The following is a 19242-nucleotide window of genomic DNA, read 5'->3' as shown; positions in this document are numbered from 1 at the left end:
ACATGCTTCGCAGCAGTAGTGGATTGTAGACATTATTAGAATTCTTAATGGACAATAAAATTTTCGGAATTTCTCTGACAGTATTGTTCTGCTTCATTTACTGAGAATAATGAATTCACAAATAAATGTCTCTGCTCATTTAGAATGTTACAGTTTGTTAGCTCCCTGTCAATTTCTGTACCTTGCACTTTATTCTGTGAATGCATATTCATGTTCGTTTGTTCCTAGTTAACAATAACGGTTGCAGGGATACATGATTAGCGCTGAACTCCTCGTCTCGTTGTGTACCAGGTCATCACGAACCCAGAGAACAGGGAAGGAAATCCTCTAAAAGGAAGTAACCCGGAATTCGTATCAATTTATCTGGAGAGACCACGGAAAACTGACAGAAGAATACCCGCAAAGGAACTTAGACCTCCGCAACTCCAGAATTGGAGTCTCTTGTGCTAACGGCTCTATCACCTCGCTCTGTAATATACAGGTCAGAGCGATAATTATATATTATGTTACGGTTGAAGCATATTCAAGTGCTCAAAGTAGACAGTGGTGTATTTTCATACCTGTCACCAAAATTTATAACCATACATTCGGGTGTGACAAATCAAGCTATTGGGAAACAAGAAGAAGGGTAAATAGCCTTACATTTGATATCCATGAACCAATTTTTGTGAGAGGCTGATCTGCCCGTGTTTATCTGCTTTCGATGCTGGCTGCCTCTTAATGGGAAATTCCTCCTGGCATACTTTCACCTCGTTCCTACGATGGAAAACTTGTAGGAATCCCACGGAACTCATAACTGCCGCATTGGAATTCCTGCCATTCTTACGGCGGCGTCTTTGCGTGCGCCGGTAGCACTGTGCGGTTATTGATCGCATCCTCAAAATTTTAGGAACGTAAAATATTTTTCATACGTTCAGGTTTGACGCAGCTCTGATTTCTGTGTACATGCTTCTTAATATACGCCCACAAAACAGGTAGGGAAGTATATTAAGATAATTATGGGTCAAAATGCCTTGTACCTTGCCTATTTAAGGCTTTTTATAAGTAAAGATTCAATTATGAATCATTTTATTTATTTTTCCTTACACTGATCTCTAAAAAATGAGTATTTATGGTAATAGTTGCTGGGGAGCGGTGAGTTTGTATTTTATTCTGAAGCATAGGTCAAGCGTATGATCTAAATATTTAGGGAATTGAATGGTTCAGCTCATGATCACTTTTTATTTTTCGGCTCATTGGACTAATGCAAAGCAGTTCAGAAGGCCTCACTCGGCTGGAAACACCAGATGCGGTGGGTGTAGTTGTATGCTATGGGACACTTTTGCTTTTCGTGGGACCTGTGGTAGTAAACGAAGTCACCATAACAGTTGTGGGTTACGTGAACATTACTGCAGATCACCTGTATCGTTACAAGTATGGTATGTTAACCGACGGCTATCACATCGTCCAGCATGATAACTGTCCGTGTCACAAAGACAGAATCGTGTAACAGTTGCTTGAGACCAACATACTCAACCCGCGTTGATGTCATAGCGACAAAATTCACAATATCTGGAAGAGTTTGGAACCCAACTGGGAGGACACCGGGCGTCATCTCTACGCCCACAAACCACACACCAGTAATTGACGGGAACAGAGTGCCTGGACATAGCCCTGGAAACCTACAAGTGACTAATCTAATCCATGTCTCGTACAATCTCCGCTGCACTAAATTCCTACGGTGGACCAACCGGCTATTAAACAGCTGGTCATAATGTTTGTGGTCATCAGTAGACCTGAAGTGCCAGCGAAAGTCTACAACTCCAGGTGGGTAGACGCATAATTAAACACCGTAGCATTGCTATACATAACAAATGCCGGCGCAGATGCTGCGAAACTTCCGACCGTTGCTATGGAAACAAAATGTTGAATTCGAAACCTTCGGCCTAGTGACTGAAGTAACGTACTTTGCTAATTCCCCACTTCATCAGTGCGAAAGTGAAGACAACGGCCACTCACCTTTGGTTATCAGAAGCTGCTTCAGTCTGACCTTCGAATATACTCGATTCAAGCATTATGCTCCAAAGTTTCCGCCATATTTGCAGGGACCATCACATAAAGAAAACAGCGAGAATATCCCTTTAGTCTATGACAACCAATAGTACAGTACCCTGCCCAGGAAATGCGGCATTTAGAGAGCTAGGTTGTGTCTTTGTAGGATAAATGCCTTGTTTGGACATTCCAGTATGTAAATATCGTCAAGCAGGCAATACCCATTGTAACGAGGGATGTGTGCAGAGTCTGCAGCAGTGTACCTAGCGAGAGCAAGTGCTGCTGTGACTGGACTCTCAAACAAAGAATGTAATACACTGTCCAGTCACATTAATGAGACCGTAATTCAAATGCCAGCGTATGGTCACCTAGGATAGATGCACACTTACGTTGATCTATTGTGCCTTCCAGAATGATTAGGTAATCAAGGAAATGCGACGAAAACTTTCCTCACACCAGATGCCTCCCTCCTCTGGCCTGGACCCTTCCGACGAATGTTCAGAGTGTTTGCTTTCAGACATCTCATGCCACACACGCGAACAGCTATTATTCCGACTGAGCATAAAACTTGATTCCTCTGAAAAGTCCACCTGGCGCTACTGAGTGGAGCCTGAGTTGCGGTACTCACCTGCAAATTCCAGCCTCTGTCACCGGTGAAATTCAGTTAGCCTGAGTGCATGAGCCAGGAGCCTACTGCGTAGTCAATATGCAGCCCTGTTCGCTGAACGGTCGGTAAGGTGACGGTGTTGTCAGGCCAAACTCACCTGGGCGGCCGGTTGTTCACCAGCTGCACGTCTGTGTGCCCGTGCATATACACGCAGCTGTGGTTCACCACTGTCATATGTGACCCGTGGTGCGTCACGTTTGCTAGTAGCTGTTTTTGGATACCGCCGTTTTACCATGCTTGACGTACAATAAACACGGCGGCACACGAACAGTCTACACACTTCGCCATATCGGAAGTGATTCCACCCTCGGCCTGAAAGCCAATGATCATGCTCTTCTTGGACTTCAGATAAATCGCTCCGTTTCTGCATTACGTCAACGACTGCACTATTTTCCGCGTCATCCTGACACGATAACGTACCCTCCATTGCTACTGTTGCTACCTGCCGCCTGTGAGTAACGAAGTCGGTGGTGACATTAATGTCATTGGAAACTTCCTGGCAGATTAAAACTGTGTGCCCGACCGAGACTCGAACTCGTAACCTTTGCCTTTCGCGGGCAAGTGCTCTACCATCTGAGCTACCGAAGCACGATTCACGCCCGGTACTCACAGCCTTACTTCTGCCAGTATCTCGCCTCCTACCTTCCAAACTTTACAGAAGCTCTCCTGCGAAACGTGCAGAACTGGCACTCCTGAAAGTTTGAGGAGTGCTAGTTCTGCAAGGTTCGCAGGAGAGCTTCTGTAAAGTTTGGAAGGTAGGAGGTCTCAATGTCATCGGACTTTGTATAACGTTTCTGGTGCTGAGGGCAACACCTGACTTTCTTTTCAGTACTGCCACTCAGTGCGACCTACAGAGTAAAGCCTGGAATGTGTATAAGTCTAGAAATGACCATAAGGACGAGATACTCCTTTAGGGTCAGCACATTCTTCTAATATGCCAATAAGATAGATATGTCTACGCCCTCTAATCTTGTCTGCTGCATCGTCGTGTTTGCTAAAACTCGAAAATTACTCGTAGATCCACTATAGTTGAAAGGAGCGCCCAGGCGGAGTACTGCAGGCACCTACCTCACACTAGCAAGTCTTGTTTGATAGTCGTATTCGTATCGTCTTCACGCGACTTACTACGTATATGCTTGATGTTTTTTGTGGTTGCCGAGGATCTTGTCATTACTGCATTGCACATTCACAACATTGAAATACTGTAGCCTGTCACGTTATCATCAGCAGTCGTTAGCAAGTCATTGTGCCTTACGCTAGAAGTCCTTCGAACATAAAATTGTCAGCTCGCTGTACTCGTAACGAAACCGGCGCAGCTCTCCGGACGTATTGGAATTTCGATGCGGCGCAGCGGACATTGGCACGCTGCGCAGTATGGAGCTGAGTGGTTTCCGATGCGCTGTACGATATAAGAAATTCTTGATCGAGTATCTCGTGGCATACGCAAGGAGGAAATTTTAATAACGTGCTCTTCCCTGGAAATCAACTGCACCAACACGACTGCACCTCCCTGTGAGCATCTTTCCTCCGATATTACGCCTTATGCAACACGGGTGGATTTTCTTAGTCGCGCAGGTGAGGCAGGGCTGAAATTTCATCAGCCTGTTGTTACCTACCGATCTATAGGCTCAAAATTACTTACAGGTTATCCCATTCGAGTGGTGCTGCACGCCTTTGTTTCTCTTGTGTCACAGGAAATCGACTGCGCTCCACATTAACTTAGTGTCCTCTGTGCTATTCGTGTATATACTCATCATTCTATGTGGAGCGAATGATTTTCTGGAATCGAGTTGCTACTTGCATTTCCATAATATTGGCATTACAGCAGCAAAAAGTTTCCTGACTTTTATATTGCGCTCAGAATCCCGCGATGCTTTTGTAAAGCAAGACATATTCCTCATGGACAGTTTTTCAATGTTTTTTTTTTCTTTTTTTTTCCGTAGTCGTGGTTTCGTTCCTGTTAGACCTCTATCAAATAACAGCTCAATACGACAGGCGACATTCTGTTTCGTTTCTCTTAAGAGGAAACTGTTCGGAAGCGTCTATGGAGCACGACTACTGTATAGTTCCCATGCCGCTGGTATTAAATGGAAAAACAAAAGTAAAGTACACTATGAAGGGTATTGAACCAAATAACGACCTGGATGCCGTGCTCCTGAGTTAGTGAATGTTCTTTGAAGTATCAGCATTTATACCGAGTGTCAGTTACACGTCATCTAACCATTAAGGCCTACAACTCCATGCATACTTTCTGTGTTGTACTGTGAAGATTCTTCCGTTTTGGAACGTTTCCTAGCAAATGTCTTCGTGTCAGTGGCTTTATTACATTCATACACACTACGTGACAAGAACGTTACACTCACAAAAGATATAATCGGATGTCGGAAAGAACAGACACCATATCAATATAAATATAGTTCTGACAATACCGGCCATGACCTTCTTCTTCAGTGCGGATGCACACATATTCCCCGAACTCTTACAGCACCCCAATAATGTATATAAAAATGGAATTAATTCCTGTTTGTAATTCTGACCATTGTCTGTTTATAGTGCCACATATTTCATTGTTGAACCTACTTTCATCGAATTCTGCATAGAAAAAAATCATTAAGCGATAGTAATGTCGTATCTTAATGTGTATTTACTATTTCATTTAACTTAAAATCATGATGTAATCCTGCTCTAAACAGTGGATTTGGATATCCTGAGATTAATTGTTATGAATGTAAAATTGTTATATGTATATATACTGTCAACAAATAACACAACTTCACCACTTATTCTTTCATTTACTCCATCAATTTCTTTGTAAATTTGGTTGCAGAGATGGTAACCCACTAGTTATTAATTGTGATTTCACGTCATTACCCAAACGCACTTCTAATAAAAATATGTGACATTCCATTCAGAAATAAGAAGATGACGAACTTGTTAGGTTACTATAAGAAAAAAAACTGTTTCAGATGGTTCACAGTGGTGTATTTGGTGGCGAAGAGCTGAAGAAGTCTTCACACTGTGTCGATATTTTTTTCCACACAAGCTTTGAATAGCATGAATATCATCTCGAGATAATTCTAAGTTTGAATCATTGTAGCATGGATAATTTATTGCTCCATAAACATCTGAATGTAGAAAACCTAATTTATGACAAATCTCATGTACTAAATCTTCATATAGATTTCTTTGCGATTTTCGCGTTTGCCTGCCAGTCTCAAAGTATACATCTCATCTTCACATATATGTATTTCTAGTGGAACATTATTTATAATTGGTAAAAGAGTGTCCTGACATGTTATCTTTCTGATCCAGATTCTTTGAACATCAGTGATGAGATATTTCATAATTAAATATTCATCCTTTACTTGTAATTAAAACCATCGATGTTCATCAACTTTGATGCCATACCTAGCTTTCTCTTTCCTTACATTATTCCTCTAACAGCTGTAGCTGCTAATTTTTCTTCTAATGAGGCATCAGAAGTGTGCATTCCATTTCTTGCTGCTAGTTGAAGTTGATTATCTGCATCAAGTCCTTATTCTAAATCTCTGTTGACTCTGTGTGCAGTGCTAATGTGTTTAGAAGCTTCATCTAAGTATTAATTCCCTAGTCACCTCTAGCCAGTTATTCAATTAGTTTGGTTCATGGGCCACAAAATCTGTGCTCTGGTAGACACATTTCCAAAGGTAATATATTTGTTAATGTCTTTACCAACGCTTTCCCACAATTTTCATTTTTCAAAAATTTGTGTAACAAGTTATTGATATATCTGATCAACTATGAAAGTCCTTTAGGATTATTTATAATAAAATTGCTCAATCTGTTCTTTAATATCAATGTTATTAAAAAAATTTCACTATGTTTGTTCTTATTCGCAGTTTTTTTATGACTTACTGCGAATCTGTCAATTTATTCTCACACATTTTTCATCCAAACATATTCAAGTGCTTTTTCTGTATACTTTTTTACTATCACCAGTTTTTACATGGAAACTTTATCCTAAATCTGATTTTAATTTTGGATAGTAGACATCTACAAGTTCTTTTATCAAACTTTTACTTTTTACCTTTAATTTATTTTATTTTATTTGGAGTATTAATGTAATGCTCATGAATGGTACAATATATTCGCATAATTTGATAAATCAACAGCGTCAATTTTTTTTAAAATCACCCACAGAAGCATCTTGTTAGTTAAAAGCTTAATCAGACGACCATAACTCCATCGAAAGTAAATGGCAAATAGACCACAAATTTAAATGTACCTACAGGATTTAATGTAAAACTGTACCTTTGTCATTGATAATTTACTCCAGAACTCTTTCACGTATATTTTTAACATCATTGTGGCCTGCATTTGCCTCAGTTTCTTCTTTGAATCTCAATTTCTTTCTCTTCTTCACACTTATTCAAGACACCCTGTATGTCTGGTTCACTTAATGTGCGATCAAACATGGGACTTTCATAGTGCTTCAATTTTTTAAATTATTCAATGAAGCCTATAACTATGATTCTCTTAATGTGCCATCATCATAGCAGCGCTATCATCAGACCACTCACATTATGCTACATTTCAATGATATGGAACCATCTGTTTTTCAACCTACTATTACCTTCAGTTGCTTTCAGAATATTGTCCTATAAACCTACAGTTTCTTGTTTCACCTGTTCGATTTAATCAGTAATATGCTGTTTTGTTTATTTTAATATTATTCATATTCTCTTATAAGTTGGTTTATCCCAAGCTTCAATCATCCTGTGAATTTTTCAACCGTTTTCTGTTTCTTCTAGCTTTTTTAACAACTTCTATGTCATATTTTGTAAACATTTAATACAGATAAAAAGCCAGTAAAATATTTTTTTACATTTTTGTTTAATATGTTGCTAAGAAATGTTGGATTTTTTATTTTTATTTGTCATTATTAATCTTCCTAGTCCTGTCTGTTGTAAGAAATCCAAACTGGTCCTCATTCCAGCATTTACACAACATTCTTTATCTGCACCAACAAACTCGTGGTAAACATGATTTAAAATTGTGTCAACCTGTCCAAAAATATTTTAAACTTAAGCTTATCTTCCACTAATGGTTTAAGCATTTAAAAACAATCCATTCCTTTTTTTCTACTTCTAGTAAAGTATTCTCTAACCCCTTCATGATTTTCAAGCATCAAATAATCGAATAATACAAGCAAATTATCTTGGCATTCATCAAATTATGTGATTTATTCACATTTCCCTATAAATGTTACAATTTTCTCATTATTTTTATCTTACACTTCTTTCCCATTATTATGGGTTCTTGATATTTTGGCTGATTTCACTTTTAGACTAAACATACTGACGATTGACTTTATTCAATTTCAACTATTCTTGAGCTAGAATATAACTGTCAATAATTAATGTAACATTCCATAAGCACCTGTCCCTGCTATTGAGCATCAGACTGAATTAGGCAAGGGTGTGCTATGCCTACTTTCTTGTTTATTCTCTGGAAATCTTATTTTTGGTTCCCTGTCAGTTTTCATTTAATTAAAAATCCCTTTACTTATAGTAAATGAACCATCTATTTTAAGTCAGTGGTAAGTCACCGGATTTCACAGAAACATTGACTGTATCTACATTAGAATACTGTAGAATGTGGATCTAGTCATTTTTTTTAATAGGATTGCGGAGAAGAGAAGTTTGTGGCACAAATTGTTTAGAAGAAGGGATCGGTGGTAGGACATGTTCTGAGGCATCAAGGGATCACCAATTTAGTATTGGAGGGCAGCATGGAGGGTAAAAATCGTAGAGGGAGACCAAGAGATGAATACACTAAGCAGATTCAGAAGGCTGTGGGTTGCACCAGTTACTGGGAGATGAAGAAGCTTGCACAGGATAGAGTAGCATGGAGAGCTGCATCAAACCAGTCTCAGGACTGAAGACCACAACAACAACAAACTAAATAAGTATGATTTAAAGCTACCTATTTTACTCATCCCTTTTGAATGAGTAAAGTAAATTTAATGTAAATGTTTCTAACAAGAATATTGATATTAGATATAGGAGATGTACGGTTTTATCCTAATCATGTTCAATGATTGTTACGGCTGATGGATCAGATTACCTTTCATATGATGGAAAATCAAATAAAAAATTAAATGACAAGTATGTGGAAAAGCTCTTTGACCTTATAACTATAACTTAAGAAAACAAAATGCTGGCCAAAATGTAAACCGCTTTTATTTCACCATCACTTTTGTTTTGTTTGACTTGACCTCTTTCTGATCAAATATGCAGGGAAGGGCATAACTCAATAATGGAAAAGTAAAGAGTAAGACAAATGTGGTGCTCTATCGACAGAATAAGCTTAGAGACTTCTTTTGAGATTACAAAAAAATTTTAACGGTAGGTAATTTTAGTATAACTTTTATATTGAGTACAAGTATTGGAGATTCTGTTATTAGATGAGCTAACTATAAAGAAGCTGGAATTGAAATAAATGATAGCTGTTTAAAAGAAGATGAAAGTGTTGTAGAGTCTATGGGAATTATTGTAGCTATTGTTAAATATGAGCCTAATTATGAGCTATAATTATGAGAAAATATATTGAATAGCCCAAAAATTCTGATATCTTTTCATTAATGCAAACTGTTGACGTCACTTTACTGAACGGTAATTAGAATTTTGAGTTATATAGTATGAATGTATGTGACTCAGTCGAATTTGATATGCCATATATTCTTTTTGTTATGTTTCAGAGTAATTCTGAAAACAGTCAGTTGCTTTATTAATCAATGTATGATCATGCTAAGCTATAGAATATGAATTTGGGAAATAGGAGAAGTGAAGTCTTCCATCAGGACGTTTGGAGCTTAGAAGCACCTGTATTTTAAACGAGTTACACAATTGAAAGGCGATGTTGATATAAATTCATAAAATTTCATAATCAATTATCCCAATTATGTGACAGACAGGACTTTGAGGAAGATTAAATTACTGCTCAGAGACTACTATGAAATTGTGTACAACTTTTATTGATAATTCCTGCTGATGCCATTGCTTATATCATTATGTATGGTAGAAAATATCTCACAGATGATGCACTTCAAGGAATATTAACTGAGAATTGGTAATTGAAAAATATTTGATTCACTTATTACACCTTTTTGTCTATGTATTCTGGAGCTCAGAGAAGTGCCATAGGATGTAGACTTTGTCTGGTTCAGATCACTGAGTTAACTGCTCAGCTCAGGAAGTGTGTGTAGATGATTAGCAGCCATCGTGCTGCCTCCTTGATAACAAGCTCTGCCTTCCTGTTTCCTCTGTCTTCTTGTGTATCTCTTTCCCACAGTAGCTCCTTCTATATCACCCAGTTGCATTCACTTCATTGACGCACAAGGAAGCGTTTTTTATTTTGTTTATTATATGTCACCAAAGTACCAAACTTCAATACAAGGTTTCTAAGCATATATTGCCTCCTTCCTATCCTATTTGAATGGTTTGAACTTTGGTTTATTGGGTTTATTATCAGTTCTTGACAGTGGAATTCACTTGAACAACTTATATGAATTTTGTATACCCTGGACCGAAGTTCTTATCACATATTTTTGAAAGATATACACATCATGACATAACATTTCTTACTAAAATTTAGCTATTTTATGTCATTTGGTAACAAATTGATCCATCAAGAAATGCTGCATGACTTATGAAAAGCATTGAATCAGTTTTCACTGCCTTACACTGGTAGCTTAGGATGTAAAGTGAGTGGGATTTTAAGCAATAAATATTTCCTTAGGGGCATTGTTAGGTAAGAATCCTGCTCCAGTATTGAGCATTTTTTTAAAATTTCTATGTAGTGTAGCTCAGGATTTCTCCATTTGAGATAGGAATTTTGCAAAGGAAAGTTATGTTCAGAGTAGTAAATTTTCAACTAAGATTTTGTTTCCTTAATAAAAATGTTTTTTTTTTAATAAATGGAGACTTTATGCAAGAAGATTATTAATGTTAGCAGCTCTAAATTTTTTTCAAAACAAGTAATTATCTTCAGGTAGATGTTTCGTATGACATTACTGGCTGTGTATATATGATTACTAAACACATGGTGAAAATTATTATGAAATTTAATAACGAATTCAATATTCTTGAACCAAATATGTATTTGTAATTAATAACTGAATGGAATTTTCTATCTTTTGAAAAAGGACAGAATAAACTGAGTTATAAAGAAATGAAGGAACCTAAATGTAACAATGAATTTCATTATCTAGAATTTCTGATTTAAAAATTTTATTTTTTCTTGTCGATATTTATAGTCTATTAGGAAAACATGATTTTACAGGGAACAACTGATTGTAAGAATAAATAAAATAAATAAAGTATAGAAAATTTAACAAATTGGAAAAGTTCTTTAAAAAATCATAAAAGTTGTTGATAGTAGTGAAGAGTTTTAGGCTTTGGGCTATTTTTTCCTAAAAGCCAGAAAAAGTGATGAAATTTGGAGGAAATTTTACGATATTTGAAAAATGAACTAAAAACTAGAGAATTATGCTACTGAGAAAGAAACAAAAGTAAGATTTATGGAGAAATTGAGCTTGTTTGGTAGAATGACAGAGGAGAAATAGGCCTTGAATAAATTTCAGCCAGTAATGCTGAATATACAGTTCAAAACGGCTAGAGGAAGAGGTAGATATAGAAAAGGCCAGGAGAAACCAGATGATTCCACCAGGATTACATCATGCTCAGACTGAGATTCCAAAGTTATATTTTCGGCTCTTATGCATATGCAGAAACAGATATTGACTTATGAAACAATTTAATAATGGTCAAGACTAGGCTTAATTTGGAGAAGCTCATCTAGAAAAACTAGTGTTCATAGAATGGGGCCACTGAAGTACTGAAGAATTAAGCACTGCATTTGAAGTTTTCTAAGACCGTAAATACTGCTATATTGAATATAACGTTAAGCAATTCTCATAAAAGGACCCACAATCTTATGTACAAGCAAGATAGCTTCAAAGAAGCATTGGGTCACATCCTTCAATTGATTGACAAAAGTATAAATTACAAAAATATTCACAGAAATTCAGAACTAAAGAAATGTCAGTCACTTGAGAATGAGATTTGTAGAAGGTACATGAAAGCTGAGCAGAAACAGCTGCAGGAAAAATGAGATTGGCTCAAATGGTTCAAATGGCTCTGAGCACTATGGGACTTAACATCATGGGTCATCAGTCCCCTAGAACTTAGAACTACTTAAACCTAACTAATGTAAGGACATCACCCATATCCATGCCCGAGGCAGGATTCGAACCTGCGAACGTAGCAGTCGCGCTGTTCCAGACTGAGATGCCTAGAACCACTCGGCCACTCAGGCCGGCAAACATGAGATTAGTAGCACAAATAGTTGTTTGAATGTGTGAAACATATCACAAAATAACTTTCTGTGAAATTAAAAGCAGAGTTAAGAGTGTTCTTGGAACTACCCTGTTATGAGCAGAGGAGGGGGCAGATATGTGAAATACGTACATTGAGTGTCTCTGTGACGCAAGATACTCGAAAATCTGAAGGAAAAAAAGTAACCTATAGAAAAAGCCAGGTAATTAATATTACGTACAGGAAACAGGAGGTAGCAATACTATTATTGGAAGGCCAAGCAGAAGGATCTCGCATTAAAAATTCTGTAAGACAGGGTTGTAGTTCTATGCCTCTAATCTTCAGTCTATATATTTCAGATGCAATGATAGAAGTAAAAGAATGGTTCAACAGTGGGAGTAAAATTCAAGGGAAAAGTATAATGATGATAAATTCATTGATGAATTTGATGTTCTCAGTGAAAGTGAAGAAGAATTACAGGATAGTGTTGGAAGATAAGAACAGTTTCATGAGAACAGAATGTGGAGTGTGAGTGAACGGAGGAAATATGAGGGTAATGAGGAGTAGCAAAAGTGAGATTACTGATAAAATAAAAATGAGGGAACCAGGATATGGCCAAAGTGAATGAATTCCTCCATTTGGAAGAATAACAAGGCTTGATGGATGTAGCAAGAGGGACATGAAATGCAGATTGTCAAAGCCATGAGGGCTTTCCTTGCCAAGAGAAACAGCTAGTATTATGTCGGCCTTAATCTGCAGAAGAAATATCTGTGGACGAACTTTTGAAGAACATCGTTATGTGGCGTTGTATGATAGTGAGTTGTGGTCTGTGGAAAATCGGAAACGAAGAAAATCGAAGCGTTTGAGATGATGTGCTACAGATAAAATACGAAGATGTTCTCCAGAATAATGACAAAGAATGGAACATATGAGAAGAAAAACAGGATCACAGGACAAGTATTACGACATCAGAGATTAACATTCATGTACTACAGGGAGCTGGAGAGGTTAAAATATGCAGGGGAAGACAGAGATCGGAATACATCCAGCTAATAACTGAACACATATGTTGGAAGTGGTACTCTTGAGCTGTAGAGGTTTCCACAACAGGGAAATTCGTGATGGCCCGCACTGAACCTGTCAAAAGAATGGTGATTCAGGAATGTGAATTACTAAAAGTCCACAAACATCAAGAACTATATTTAGAAGAAAGATCTTTAAAGTATATTTGTCTCCAGAACTGTAAAGCACTATTTTTGCGTTTGTATGAATTATAATTATTTATTTCGTGAGGACTATCTACTTATACGTAATCTCCCAGAAAGAAATAAAGTGGGAGTATATTTTCAAATTTGAAAAAGGGAAGACTACAGTGTACTTATTTAGGTGCAACTGGAAAGAGCAATAGGTGATGAAAGTATCTAGTAGGTGAGATAAAGCTAGCAGCACACCCCAATAAAGGCAAACGCTGAAGGAAAACGAAGTTCGCATAGCGTTATAGAAACAGACTGATAACTACAATTTTTTATTATTGTGATAACAGTACTTGCAATCAAAACTTTTTAAACACGAGTAATATACTACTACACTTACGTTGGAGTTGCTTAAGACTGAATAAACATTCATGCACTGAATACATAGACACAGATTTCTGAGAATAGTTTGAAAACTTCTGCTGCAGTAATGTCTACCTACTTTGCCGCATTTTTATCTTATTCAATGTAATTATTAGTTTTTGAACTTCATCTTGAATTTACTTCTGAGTAAAGCGTACAACTGACAATTACATAACTATACAACTCTATATTTTGTCAAGACATCGCAAGACAACTTACTTCAACTACAAAGGACTCCTTTAGTCATTCAAGTCAAGAGTAGAAATAAGTATCTCGGAAGTCCTCATTCCGAAATAGTTATCAGTTCGTCTCTTTCTTGTTTTCGTTATGAAATATCCTATATTTTCCAGTGTATCATCTTCTATATTCTAGTGTCCATTTGTAACGTGCGCGTTGGGCACACAATACTCCTTAGAGCCTGTGCTATGGTAATTGAGCGGGGTTCACCTTATGAGAAAAGATTTTCTTACAGATATCGACCGCGTGTACCTGAATGGTGGCAAATCAGAACTACACCCACTCTGTAATAACAATGATCCGGCAAGTAAATTCAAAATGCAATTACACGTCAAGATGGACCAAAAGCAACCCTGAAGATGCTACCAGTTTGTTAATAATACGGTCGGCAGCCTAATTAGGTATTAACTGAGTTTCTTCCCTGTACATGTTGGTGTATATTCATGCAAAACAACACGTAGTAACACTGCATAATATAGTAGAATTTTAGAACCAGAAAATCTATTGAACTGACAGTTTCACGTTCTGTACTGTTATGGAAAACCCATGAATACATAACACTACACTACAATGTGTACTACAAAACTTTATACTGTCTATTAATCTGATTAAAATCGGGCATAGGTTACCCTAGAAATAGCGGTTTCGAGCCACACACAAAATGTCAATTTCGATAAAGATAAAACACTGATAAATTTTGACTTTTATATTGACTTTAACTTTTGCTGGTCAAACCAATTTAGAACACTTCAGAATTCAAATGAATAAAACGGGAGGGGGGGGGGGGACTCTGAAACTGTATAACAAAATTGATTACTGAAATTATTATGCGTTCAAGATTTCCAGTATATGAGTTACTACTCTTTTCCTTATTTACTGTTCATTTAAATACCTTTATATCTGTCTCGAAATAATTGAACTTCATTACTATATCAATATTAAAGTTATCTTTCAACTTCGTTAGACCTTCGTTATTCATTTACTGGTTCTTTAACAAAACTGTTCTTTAAATACCATTCTAACATAGCTAGGTCTGCAAGTAATTATTATTAACACAAAATTTAATTTTTCATTTCGGGACACTCGGATTGCACAACATTTGGAAAGGACCCTGTCTAGGTTAGTTGTGAGGATAATTAAATGATGGGAAATTTCTGGTAAAATTTAGTTTATTATTGAACAGTTCACTATATGGTCCATACGAATACAGTACTAAAAGTTTCAACCTGCTTGTATCGATGCGGCGGTTGGCGGGTGGCGAGATGGCGAGGCACAGAGCACACATACAACCACAGCTATGGCTCTTGACGTATCGGCACTTTAATTCTTCTTTGCGCCACAATACTTTACCCATTTAGTGCCTACGGACCTTTGCCATGCTGTGTGGGCGTTGGAACGGCATACCCGAGGCTCAGTGAATCTATGTCTTCCAGGAGAGCCTCCTCGCTCCAGAAGGTGTTGCTCAAACCAGTGCCAAACTCCAACTGCTACTGAGCCCGTTGTGCCGTGCAGTTCCCGCGTGCATTTTCCCGCGCTCACCTGCCATCCACCTTTTACCACTCCCTGACAGGCTGGGTATTCACCCGAGGTTTTGCATTCTACATATCCTAACACATTGCCTACGTATGGACCAGACGCACAACTACAATTTTAAACATCTTACAACAGTTCCAAAATTTGTTACATCTCAATTCTATCACAATATTACTTGACATTTGACATAAACATTAATCTTCACATTGAAACTTGTTTACAGTTTTCTTAACACAATGGCATGAAACAAAAAAAGAAATGAAATCAGAACCTCAATTACACTAGTTTATCGAAAAATCAGATGGAAAAGAAAATTACTTATATGTACAATAGTACAACGCCGTTGTTGTTACACATTGTTATTGTACCTCACAACCAGGCTACTATTCATATTCATATCAACACCTCAATATACCTGCTAACCCTGCATTTTACTTCTGAGGGGCTTACCATGCTTACGTACCGGTATTTTCCCAGAACTCTTTCAATTCACTCGAGTTTCAACAGTAGGTATACGTTCAATGTTGTCTGCAGAAAACACTATAACCGTTCTCCTTTTCATTTTATACCCCAAAGACTACATTTTCTAACTGTTCCGACGTACTTTCACTCGTCTGATGCAGCGATCCTGCCCCGATGACAGCATAATTTTAATTTCCATTCACTTTGTTTTTGGATATCCTCATTTTCATTAATATTTACTTCTAACGTTGTAACATTAAGTTTCACAGTTGTTCGGTTCTATGTCAATCTTGAGACGAACGCTTTGGTCGTTTAGTGATTCTTAAGTAAATCGGTCATATATGTTCAAACGTGTAAGACATTTTAACTATATACCTCAATTACGTTGAAATCAGTTGTTGGTATACTTTGCATTTCAAGTAAGTAAATTTCATTCTGCCGAATTTCAGAATGTGTTTCACTGTTGCATCCCCAAATCCTATTACGTGAACGTCATTTGTTTTCCGTGTGATGAATGCACTGGATTTCTTGTTTTGTATAGCCCCAAGGATTCCATCATGGTAATACCAAGAATAAAAGAGAGAATCATCTGCTCTGTTTTAAACAAGATGATCCTTGCTAGCTGACGTGATGGGTGGATGAAGTTTCCTGTGTAAATGGGCCCTGTATCTGATGTACGTTAATTATGATCCTCTAAAATAATATATTAGGAATCCAATGACTTCTCATTGAAACAAGAATTACAATTACTTCAGTTTAACCCTATAAAATGATTCGTAAAAGAGTTGACAACGTATGGCAATACCGCTGTAATAAACATTTGGCACATACGACAAACGGGTGTGGTGAAGTGATTCTAATAATAACACAAGTGAAATAATTGCAGGTCTCAATTTGGACTTTATTGCCTGATGTTAATTGAGTGGACAGATGGTATAGAATGGAATGTGGTGTAAGATGAAAGTACATTTTTCATCCAGCTAAATGCAAGTCTTCAAAGTGAAGCTTGGATCAATCGAAATACTATAAAATGGCATTTATGTCCCAACACAGTCCCTCGAATTTGCGGCAGGATCTACCTATAGTAAATTGTAGGTGGATGCTGAAGTGGCTGCAGACACAGGCACCGTTAGCACCAACCATCCACACTAATGACGAAGTGCAAATCAGCTTGAAACTTCTCAAGAGCCCCGAAAATCAGCTCTGGTGGCAGCAGGCTGTAAGTGGCTCTCACTGAAGAACTTGGACAGCAGAGCCTCCCAAAGACCGCTTCCTGAGGATCAAGTAATTTCTGATCAAATGTTCATTAAAAAGAAACCTCAAACTGCCAAGTGTTGCATACTTTTTTCTATTCAGATTTTGTGGGTTTCGGATCATCCTAGCGATAACCGTTAAAAATGTTCCTTACGCACAGTAGTCCCTTTCCGAAGGGTATTTTGCAGTTGATTAATCAGTAACAGGCGTTCTACCATTTAACACAGGTAAAAGTCATCGTACTCTCTCTCCATCACACTCTTACCTGGTTTTTGAAAAGTCCACGATCCAGTGGTGTCTCAAACTTTCAGAGGCCCATAACTACCGTTCCCAGTCCATAATCGAGATGTTTACCTGTGGCACCCAGTACTTTCGGCAGAAAAACTGAGATTTCAACTTTTGTGCACGATACTGCACTCTGCTGAAAAGCGTTCCTCCTTTTCAACTCCTGGGTTGTAAAGCAGTCACAGCTGTAGGCTTGAGCCACAGAAGACCCTATCTGGATTAGTCTCCCCTGCTTCGGACATCGAAGTGTGGTATTTCAAAAAGGCTGCTCGTGGCCTCTGTCTCACTGACCTGCACCAGTCCTGAAGCATCATTCCTCGAAACAGCTCCGAGGGTGGCGGCCTAGGTGAGTCCCCAGGCAGCCAGGGTGTTTCTGCACCATCCCAAATCTACTTTCAATGTCCTCTCATTCATATGAGTGATGCAAATCTGAATAAAAGTGTAAATGAGGAGAAAGGTTACATTAGTCACTTATAGACAATCATTAATACTGTTATTTATAACATTCCACAGCATTGATGAAATATTGGGATCTAATATATCCCTCCTCGTGATTTTACATAAGTTATGAAACCGTTACTGAAGGGAATCGAAATGTTTGTGTACCAGTCTCCCAGAGGAGCTCTCTTCGACTTCAGTAAAACAGTACTTTTGTTTCACCTCTGAATAGTATTGAGTCCAACCAATTTTCTGTTTTATATAAATTAACCAAAAGATGTCAACATCAAGACTAGGCATCACATCTAGTGAACTGGAATAAAATTGAAAAGCTGAAAATCTAAGTATGCACATTCCGCAGCTGAATATCACTGGGTACTAAGATTAAGAGGGGAAGGGAATTTTTTGCGTAAGAGGTATGTTCATGGATGTGCTGCTTGACACAGTATTGACAGTTACTGTGATATTTGATGATTTAGCAGAATTCGTGCGTAAGTGTCAGAGAAGCATTAATAAACCATCTGCCACTGTGATTTCACTGTAGGTTTCCAAGACTTGGTGACAGCATTTCGTTAGATAGTTTGTAGAGTCTGTTTCACTGCAGTCAGTACCAAAGTAGGTCTCGGCGGAGTTCAGCCGTTAGAACACATCCCTGCGAAAGGCAGGGATCCAGAATTTGAGAATCGGCCAGGCTAACAATTTTAATATTCCAAGAAGTTTCATATCAGGGCACACTACGCTGTTGTGTCTAAATTTCATTTTGGAAACAACCCCCCAGTCTGTAGCTAGGCCATGTCTCCACAATATCCTTTCATGCAGGAGTGCTAGTCTTTAAAGTTTCAAAGGACAGCTTTTGTGAAATATGGAAGGTAGGACGTGAGGTAGTGCAGGAAGTAAGGCTGCGAGGACGATTTGTGAGTAGTACTCTGGTAGCTAAGTCAGTAGAGCACTTTTCCGCAAAAACTTCCCAAGTTCGAGTGTGGGTCCAGAACGCAGTTTTAATATGTCAGGACTATTCCTACACTGCACACTCCACCTTAAGGTGGAAATTTCAGTAGATATTGAAATAACTAAACTCCAAAAGTTACACAAAAGTCTATTTGAACACTTAACCCCTTCACGTATATGGGACACATTTGTCCCACACATAAATCACCTTACTAATTGGACTGCAATCACAGTTGATGTGCTGCAGATGCGCTGCTTGAAGCAGAGATATTTGTTTTCTTTAATATCGTACATCTTTGGTGGCAACAATTACTGTAACTACCATTAGTCGTCGGTTATTGTTGGTAGTTCTCACTTCGAGCAGGCACACAAATTTATTCACTTATTGTATGCGTATTGTGTTCTCTGCCTTTCT

The 19242-nt window shown here is 37.8% G+C and overlaps 1 protein-coding gene across 1 annotated transcript in view; it reads left to right on the top strand.

Annotated features, from left to right (window-relative positions):
* Window positions 1–19242, top strand: part of LOC126474434 (beta-alanine transporter-like) — a gene marked incomplete at its 5' end in the record, with an annotated part of 833602 nt that overhangs the window by 638796 nt on the left and 175564 nt on the right. The window lies entirely within an intron of this gene.

This window comes from Schistocerca serialis, chromosome 4 (assembly GCF_023864345.2).
Source record: "Schistocerca serialis cubense isolate TAMUIC-IGC-003099 chromosome 4, iqSchSeri2.2, whole genome shotgun sequence".
NCBI lineage: Eukaryota > Metazoa > Arthropoda > Insecta > Orthoptera > Acrididae > Schistocerca > Schistocerca serialis.
Note: the sequence above shows the minus strand (reverse complement) of the source record. Positions and strands in the feature narration are given on the sequence as shown.